Genomic DNA, 10596 nt, shown 5'->3' with positions numbered 1-10596 from the left:
ATAATGAGAACTCCCTCCAGGATAATGGGAAGCAGAGTGTGGAAATGCTCTGTGGGTGCCGAAGGTCAGCATCTGTTTTCTAGCTTTTCTTGCCCTGGTATTGAATCTGTAGTTGGACCTTTTTGTGCCTAAACTGCGACAGCTAATGGAACTGTGCAAGCTTACTACTGTGCACACATAGCAGGTGACTCTACAGCCTGATAATGTACTGTGGTATGCTTGTTGGTGGCCTCAGATAAATCTGAGCATATAATTCAAACCTGATGATGGCATTTTATTGGTTTTTTTTTTAATAAATAGATAGGTGTTGTTATAACTGTATCAATTCTGTGCCATATCACGTACCCATGGTGCGTATATAGTACATCATTATTTACATCAGAATTCACCCTGTGCAAAACTACAAGTAGTGAAAGTCCATTCCTCTAACTAGGGTAAAATTAGTGCTATACTGAAATTAAATTGCTACTACAGCACTGCCCCAAGTAAGAAAGCATTGCAGGGATGAATAAGAAATGTAAAAAACCCCAACAAACTCTCTTTTACTATAGGTTGATGCTGTATGTAACGTATATAGCATATTTAACATATACTAACTGTATACTGTAAAGCAAACTAAGAGGGCAGGAAGCGTAATTTGGTTAATGAGAATTCTGTCTCTAAACCATTCTTTGTCTGGAATCACTTCAAAATCCAGCTGGCAGTATAAATTTCCTGACTGCCTCCAAGCCAGATTGCCAGCTTTGGACTGCTTGCCCATACCAAGCCAAAGTGTACTCCTCCATGCAGACATCCTGTGCTGGGGAGATTAAACCCCAGAGGAAAATATTTCTAATGGTTCTAAAAATACCGTCTCTCTTCTTATTCTACTTTGCCAAAACAAATTACTAATATTTGCCCTATATAAAGACTCCAACAGCATTGCTATTGGGAACTCAGCTGCTCTGAGACTGAAAATCCACCCAATAAATCCAATAAAAAGCACAGAGAGCAAAAAAGAGGGTATTACTCTAGCACGCTTCATGTACATGAGCATGCAACTGTCATGCAGTTACAGGGAGATGGACAAGATGACCTCAACTGTATGTCTTTTCTTCTCTATCAAAAATTGTTACGGTTCTATAATTAGATCAAAGAAAGTCGTGCTTTCTTCAGCCTTCGAGTGGTGCCAAGTGTTATCAGTATGGAAAGGCAGGACATTTAAACCACTCAGGCAGGTGAAGTCACTGTCACTGGTATTATTTTCCTGAGTGCTGATAACCGCTGTTCGGCTAATCCAGTTCATAGGCTGCTTTCCTATATTGTAATGATATTTGCACCCCTGGAAGAGAGCCACATGCTATTGAAATGGTGCTTGATAATGTTTCTGTACCAGTTCTGCTTCAATTGACCTGACTGCGGTGTTATCAAAATGTTCAGTTCATAGAACCTAAGCTATGTTTGGTGTCTCCTTGATGGAAAAGAGAAGTCAGTCCCTAAACATAGCTGCCTTACCACATAAGTTACAGATGACACTTCTTGAATGCAAGAGGGAGCAATTTCATTTCGGGGGCTCACTTTCTTTTCACTGCTATGTTGAAGCTGCAGGTTGCTAATGGACCGTCCTTCACTTCTGCACAGAGCAACCCTTGTGTTTGACCCCATTTCCTTGGAGACAGGCTGGATGCAGGCTAATGGGTGGGCTATGGCGTGAGTTTGTATTAACATAATTCAGAAAGATACTGTTGTCCCACTTTTAACATAAAACCCTCAAAACCAGAAAGATACAGAGAAGCCTAACCCAGCTGTCGACCAAGGAAGTGCTGTATAATACAGTGTGCTGACAAATGGCCTACTGATATGTAGCAAAACCTTTGTGTTTTACTGGGTTCAGGTGAATTTGTTAGAGCACCTGGTAGGGGAAGTTGCAAAAGGGGGATCCTAGTTTGCTCTGACTAGCATGTAGCCAGGCCCTGTCTACCTTAACAAATAATTCAGCATAGTAGGAGTGGATATGCGAATTGAAGCAATTGGTTTTGAGACACCTACATCCACCTTGTCGTTCAGAGATTTTGCTTTGGACAAGATTTAGGCTGCTCACTTGGAGCAGTTGTCCCCACCACACATGTGGCTCAAAGTTGTCTGCAGGATAATTCATTAGTTTAGACCTTTATGTTTCCATTAGTAGTTTGAGCACATTTGGCATGCACCCAGGGCAGTTCTTCTCCTGTAGTTTCCCTTGAAATAAAGCAGGTCTAGGGAAGTCATTGTCCCCCTGTACCCAGCACTGGTGAGGCTGCACCTCAAATATGTGCTCAGTTTTGGGCCCCTCACTACAAGGAAGACATTGAGGTGCTGGAGGGTGTCCAATGCAGAGCAACAAAGCTGGTAAAGGGTCTGGAGAACAAGTCTTATTATGAGGAGCAGCTGAGGGAACTGGGGTTGTTTAGCCTAGAGAAAAGGAGGCTGAGGGGAGACCTTATCGCTCTCTACAACTACCTGAAAGGGGGCTGTGGTGAGGTGGGTGTCAGTCTCTTCTCCCAAGTAACGAGAGCAAATGGCCTCAAGTTGCGCCAGGGGAGGTTTAGATTGGATATTAGGAAAAATTTCTTCACCAAAAGCATTATCAAGTACTGGAACAGGCTGCCCAGGGAAGTGGTTGAGTCACCGTCCCTGGAGGTATTTAAAAGCTGTGTAGGTGTGGTGCTTAAGGACATGGTTTGGTGGTGGACTTGGCAGTGTTAGGCTAAATGGTTAGACTTGATGGTCTTACAGGTCTTTTCCAACCTAAGTGATTCTATGATTCTATGCACTGAAGCTGCTCCATGAACAAAGCCAACGTGCAGGAAGTAGAGGCGGCTTTTCAATTTTCTTCAGAAGCTCACTACTGCTTTGATCCAAAATACAATGCAGAGACAGCCACACTCTGAAGAACCTCTGCTCGAGGCCTGATTTTATTTCTAGTATAAATAAAGAAAAAATTAAATGAAACACATCTCCTCAAACTTAGCTATTTTTAGTTTCTCATCTCTGCACTGCAATTAATTTCCTTTTGCCTTAAGGTTCGCTAAGTCTCTTGTACGAGGTACCCTGGCTGAAATTATTTGACCACAGAAGCCGTTATACCAGAGCAATGGTTACACTGTACTTAAACACAAGGTTCCAGAATCTGATAAGAGCATGTCAGCAGCTTTTGGGGTCCTAGAGTCCAACCAACCCCAAGAGCCCTTGACAACTCAAGAGAATAGAAGACACAAGCCTTATTTCAATGAAAGCATGATGAACACAAACACAGAGGTCCATTGTTGTGCATGAGAATACTATCTCGGAATTCCCATCTGCTTGTTTTGCTAAAGCTTGCAAACAAAGGGGAAAATAAGTTTAAATTCCACTTAAGACTGTGGCACAATCAGAAAATATTCAGCCCTTGCCCTTTCTCCAGTAACTTTGAAAACCATCTTCATAATCTGCACACTGACACTCATTGTAAATGGAATTCATCCCAGTGCAGAGTGCTAGTCAAGCTCCTAATTTTTGCCCAAGGGAGTGCAGAGAATCATAAGCAGGTTTTCTATGCAGGGTTGAATTTAATCCAAAATTAGATGACACTGTCACATCATTACATTTCAGGGCAATACAACTAATTATCAAATGCAGGATCTGAGGAGAAATGAGGTGGCTTCAGAAAAAGTCTGGGTGAGCAATTAGTGTAAAAAGAAAAAAGATTTTTTTGTTCAATATATGATAAATTTGTGGGCAGGAGTATAATTTCTGAATAAAGTAATATAGGAAATGGGCTGGGTTTGTGCCTGTTGTATGAATATCTTGTTTGCTTTGTCACTTTAGTTTTCCATTATTTTATTGTATCCAGACTCCTTTTTTGTTTATAGGAAATATAAGCATGACATTAATTTCATTATCCTATTCTGCATGCAAGCATGTATTACATTTGCAAATGAAGAAGCGGTAAGGAGAAGCAAATTCAGTAAGAGGGTTTATTATGCATGTATAACCAAGCGAGTGCTTGTTTTAGAACAGTACATCTTGAACAGCTGCGATAAGGATTGCCAGGATTTAAGTATGAGTTTTATGAATAGAAATTTTTTAAAAGTAACTACTATAGAAATTACTTCGGTTCATTGACCTCTGCAAGTTTTATCTTGAGTAGCACCACAAATTGTGATATTCATTATTAAACTGAGTTAAAATCTGAAACAAGAAACAAGGAACAAATGTGGGTATTATTAAAATATGTAACTTGTCATAAACTCCCATTATTGTAAGTAACCTCCTTTTCTATGACATCTTAAATCAAAATGAAGAAAACTGCAAAAAGATGTTTTTCAGCACTAACCATAAAAGCAAAAATCTTGAAAACAAGAATTTTGTGCATTCAAACTAATATAAAATACTTGTTCCAATAAAATCTGCACTTTGCTGTAAATTCCAAGATATAGATACCATGCATGAAGTGATAGAACCAAAGGTTTACTTGGAGTGATTTGTGAAAATGCAGCTCATTAGCAGAGCCAAATTGGTAGCAGAGTTAGTAGTGACACTATTTCTCCTTATGGCACAGTATAATGTTCAACATTATTTAGATTTAGTGATGCCAACTTCTGTTTCTTGTAAAGTCAAGTCATACTTGGGTATCTGAGCTCTCTTTTTAGTTGATAATGCAGGTGGCCTATCCTAAGTGACACATACTATATGGAGAATACTAATGTAGGAATCAGTTATAAAATTTTTAATACAGAAGCTTGGATGTGTAATTGAATATTGTGAGTTGAAATATCAGTAGACATTTCACACAATAAATTTCTATATTATATTACAGTTATGTTACATTATATCTAATAAAATAATCTAATAATTTAAAATAATAACAATACAGTAAGACCAATCCTGTTAACATTCTATTTATTGATATTATATTATATTAACATTAACATTAACTTGTTATTTTATATAGCATTATTTTTATTATATTACTGTACTAATTATGTAATACTGTAATAATATAATGTATGTAATATGTATAATATATTAGAAGGAACTACAGTATAGTTTCATAGTTATACTATATATCCTATACTACATAAACTATAGATACTATATAAACTAAGCAGACAGAAAGGTTGAAGCATGTATATAAATGTGCTGGGTTTTTTTTCACCTAGGTAATTAGTATGAAGTTTTTCTTTATTCATCTTCCATGGTTCTATTTTCTCCTTCCTCATTTTCTCCTGTGCCTTGTCATTGGTTCCTTTATTTTCCAACCATCTTCATTGTCTTTCTCATATTTTTCCATGCTTTCTAGATATCCTCCCTCTCTAAAATTATTGAAGACGTAGTCATGCAGTTCACTGGGCTAAGGCTGGTGCCTCTCCATGAGGTGCTGTTTCTGGCACAACCACAAACCTGCAGGCAAATCTTATCCGTGTCATCTCACTGCTTGGTTTCACTTTTTCCATAGTGCAGGAGCATATAGTGTTGTACTGAGCTCCTCTGTCCTCCTAGTGACTAGAAGAGGGACATGAATAAATGCAGTGCCGTGTTTCCAACTCGATCAGAAAGTTCACCTTGTGTGGGCAAGACGTGAAAAAAGGGCCAACAACCCCTGGGTGAGGAATTGCTTAGTTATTTAACTCCAGGAAGACATCCAAATCCCTGAAGGAAGGACACATAAAGCTCTATTTTTTCTCTTGGTATTTCCCAATACTGCCTCATTAAACATGCCGGATTTATGCTGGGCTCACAATAGGCAGCTGTGATGCCTAATTCAGCTCTATAGGTCCCAGTATGCAGCAAGGCACATACAAGTTCCATGCTGCAAGGTCGAGTGTGGTGAGGCCGAAGTCCAGGTGCTGCATTCAGTGCGGGAGTCAGTCAGGATTCAGAATGATGTTTTGAATATTAAATAGAAGCTTATGCAAGCATATGGCAAATAGATTTAGAGATAAAGACAGAGATGACGGTATAAGTCACAGATGGACATAACTGTTTTTTTATTTCCCTATATAAAACATTTACAGTGATTCCGGCAAAACTTGTCAGTTATTCTACTAGAACAGCATAGGTTACTTTGAATACACGAAAGTATCTTGCACTGAATTCATAACTGGGATTTACTATATAGAAGTCACTGAATATGGTTGCGTGTTCAGCATTTAAGAGCTCTGTTCATCTCAAATGGAGAGAAAGAAAATGTGCAGGACAGCAATAACTGCGAATACGAAGTTTGACTCTCACCTGGTAACCCCTGTCATGATGAAAATGAAGGCCTGATTGTTTTTAAATCACTATAGACTTGCATCCCAAATGGTCTAGTCATAGCCCTAATGAATGGAGTCAGAACTTCCGCTTTTGTAATTTCATACGGCATAGTACTTTTAGTGGAAAGGGAGGAGAATATCTCTAAATGCATGCAATGAGACCTGACAAAAATATCATTCCCTGGACATTTCTACAGTGCACTTGTGTTATCGCCCACAGGTGCTGGGGGTGGTTGTGAAGGCTTGCGCTACTGAGAGTGCACGTCCCATCAGCTGCTCAGCGATGAAAGTTAGACCAAAATCACTGGTGATGGAAATGTACCAGAACAACTTGCTTTGAAACAGAATGTAAGCAGTGAAGTGTCAATGGGATGTATACAAAATAATGAGTTTAGAGACTGAGGCTGTGGAAAGTTTGTGCACACGGGAAGTAATTAACAGAAGAGCACCATATAAAATATCTCCCCTAAACTTACTAATATACTTGCTATGCAAAGGGGGGTTTCTGCCCATCCACATTAACTTTTTGTTAAAATTTTCATTCGGATTGTAAGTACCAACTCAGTCTGAGTTATCTAAAAGTTTAGACATTACATCCATATTGATTACGGTCATACACATGATGTTACACAAGACACAGAATGTGGCCCCCGGACCCTCTCCTGCTGTAGCCATTCAGTGAAGTCTCAATGTACTAGAGGACTACGTTGCTGCTAGAATCAGAGTATCTCGAGTTGGAAGGAACCCATAAAGGATCATCGAGTCCAACTCCCTGCTCCTCGCAGGATACCATAAACTAAACCATATGACTAAGAGCGTTGTCCAGAGGAAAATTACTGTTCATTTGCTTCTGCTTTCATAAATGCAGTTACATCACCAAATATCGTTCTAGTGAAGCCAGCGGCAAGCCAGTGAGATTATAAGCAGGTTTTCTGTTTGTTGTATTTTATTCAAGAACAGTCAGTTTACTCTGTAGGTTTTAAATACTGGAATGAAATGTCTCATCATTAATTCATTGAGTCATCTATTTTAATTGGATCAAGAGTTAGAGAGCTCATACACTTGTATTCATATTCATTAAGGAAATGCACCATCAAATCTATTATCTAATAAGACTGTGCACCGTTTTATAACACAGGTGGTTGTGCTGGCAAGTTATATAAAATCACAGTTACGAAGTACTTCTGTTCACTTATGTAGCATTAAAATCATTAAACATTCAGTGCAGAATCACTGCTCAAAAATAAAGAAGAATCCAGAGAATTCATAATGGATATAAGTTCAGTTGTTTTTTAAGAAGACTCACTCAAGAAATGTGACACAGTAAGGCAGAAAATCTAATGATGGTACTCTTGGATTTGAGAACTCCCCATTTGTGTTGATAATAGGTGATGGTGAAGCCAGAAATATTCTTTCAGACACCAGCCTAGCTCATTTTTCTGAAATCAAGAACCTGTAATGTTGCACTATGTTCAGTAAATTCATGGGAAATAATTGACACCCCAGGAGGCCTCATGAAACAGCATCAAGCTGTAATCAGCCACTTGAGTTGTTGTCTCAGGGAGCCTCAGGTCTCCGCAGCAGCACTAGCAGCGCTCGTTAAGTCTGGGTAATGTATTCCCGACCAAGTACTTGTGACAGAATTAGCTCTATGTTATACAGTTTGTTCATCTGAGGGGAGATGAGGATGGATCATCTTTTATTTGTTTAACAAAGTATCTGTTTAAGATCTTTTGTGCTGCAGACACTGACATACTTATTTTAAATTGTATGTTGTATTCTACAATGCTACTCTTAATACCACCAGTCATGTTTGGGGAATTCAAAAGCACAATAGATGACAAAATACATTTGCTATGAATTTGATACCATATTAGTCTGTTAGTCAAAAATATCACAGCAGACAAAATGTAGTCTTTGTTTATAAACGGGTATTCTTTTCCTTTTCCTTGTTTTTTCTTGTTTTTTTTTTTCAAACCTTGTTTTCTTTTTTTTTTTCAAATCTGCCTCTGCAATAATATGCTCACCCTACCTTTTAATAATTTTAATAATCTCAGGAAATCCCTCTGGATCTAAACTTTACCTTCGCTTTTGTTTGTTTTGTTTTTCCATTTATGATGCTTGTTATAGCTGGATCTTTTGCTCCCATTAGAATCGGTAGCAAAACTTCCACTGGCTCCAGCCATGCTGGACTAGCTAGACCCTGGGCTGGAGACAGAGGTGGCTGCATCTCTAGTCTGTTGTTACCCAGTTTCTGGGGAGGGACCTCACCAAGAGGTGAGGACTGGGTGGAGCATTTTAGGCAAACATTTTTAGATACCACTTCATGCTCTTTTGCAACATGTCCTTACCCTGGGTGATAGAAAAGCAAAAGGAATTGGTAAGTAGCACCAAGGTGTCCCAACCAGTCATGAGTGTAGGGGTTTCTCCACACTCTCACAAGGGCCAGGAATTTGCACCAATGATATACTCTGACTAAAATTTCTTTCTTTTCTATGAATAAGTAATCGAACATATTGCAGACTCACAGCTGATTAATCAGCATCACTATTGAGTATACTGCCTGATAAACGCAGCAACTGGCAGGTAGGACCAGGGTTATGTCTCTGCCATGGGTTGTAAGTTGAAGGAAAGGCAAGATCAAAAAAAATAAAAATAGGAGAGAAGTGAACAAAGCCACAAAGTCATGCAGTAAGTTGAACAAGATACCATGGGCTGAAAGGATTCTGCTGCATGCCCCTGGAGTTGATGTGCACTGAGCATGGAAACGGTGAAGAAAACCACTTGGCGCTTGAGCCAAGCCATTCGCTGACAGCACTCAGCATTGCTGCTGAGCCACCACTTGTGTGTCTCCACTCATCTCACTAATGCATTCACTCTTCCCTGCTGAGGAGACTTCCTCATGCTGAGAATAAAAACTAGCATTTTATCTTGAAAAGTCTCTCCTGGAGGAAGGTGGGAACTAAAGATGTGATGCAAGAATGTAGACATTGCATGGAGTTTTGGATTAGTTAATGTTAATTCAATTTTAAGTCTGGAGATGCATTAATTCAGAGACTGAATTAATGTCTTGGGTCAAAAATTGTTTTCTACAGTCAAAAATCAAGTATTCATGTTAATTCTTTAGATATGTCAGTAACTACTGTCTTTTGCTTGTGAACATATTCCTAAGTCTTCACAGAGAAGTAATTTTGGAAAGTAGTTGTTTGCCTTCGCAGGCAGGGGATACTACTGGGCAATTATTCCTGCATGATGGCTTTTGAACATGGGATGGCAGAGAGTTTTACTTCAGAAATGGCCATAATGGTGCCATTAATCTGCAAGTTAAGTGCCCAGTTGTATTTAGAAATTAAATGACTTTTAATTGCCAGGTGTGCTGCAGGGTGGGTTTCAAGCTAAAAAAGAGATAGAAGAAGTATTCCTTCCTTCCACCCTTCCTTTTACCCTCCCTTCCTTCCTATCTTTCTCCCTCTGTCTCTCCCATGTTTTGGGTTTTTTTCAGTCAAAATGTAAATATTATACTTTCATTTGGCAGATGAATGAAAGAATTTTTTTCTTTGGCTCAGATCAGTGGAATTGTAGCATGTATAAAACTGCACAGTTAAAAAAAATGTATAAAATTTTGCAACTTGCATGAATGTATTTCATGAGGGGCAGAAGAAGATGGGTACATGTGTGTATAAATAACATTCCTTTTTCCATTTGGACTTTATAGAGCAATTTGGAATTCTTTCTTCTTCACTTGGATAACCTCAAGTGCTGAGGAAAGCCAAAGCTTTCATAAATCGATGTTTTGGGCTTCTGTTGAAAAAGTGCAAAATGGGATTCATGAAAAGCTAATGTGCAGAAATACCATGGTTTCTGGTTAAAAACATGTCATCAGATGCTACACAATGCAATGATGATGTGGTATTTTACAGGGAAGTTTTAAGAGAAGGTGGAGAGTATAGATATAATTCAAATGTATGTTAATGCTTACACTGTAAGACATTTTTCTGAAGCAGTTTGCAAATACACATAATATAAGAAAATAAATTGACTAATCTGGATTTACTAAAAGTTGATTAATATTTTATCATAAAATTAACAATTATTCTCTGTTCCTATGAGTAATAGAAACCCATTGATATTAGACAACATATTGCATCATTTATGATATTGAATTAGTCTAAAATAACTGGCTTTAAATTATGGTATCTGCAAAGAAAGAGTCAAACAATATAGTAAAAGAGAGAGGATGTAAATGTTTAATGTTATTGGTATTAAAGACTATAAAAAGCTATCTGATATGATTAGCCCGTATTTTATTAAAAAGTCAGTTAATAAAAAAAGGTTCTATCAG

Source organism: Phaethon lepturus, unplaced genomic scaffold (genome assembly GCF_000687285.1).
Source record: "Phaethon lepturus isolate BGI_N335 unplaced genomic scaffold, ASM68728v1 scaffold7471, whole genome shotgun sequence".
Classification (NCBI taxonomy): domain Eukaryota; kingdom Metazoa; phylum Chordata; class Aves; order Phaethontiformes; family Phaethontidae; genus Phaethon; species Phaethon lepturus.
This window is presented reverse-complemented; position numbering follows the sequence as displayed.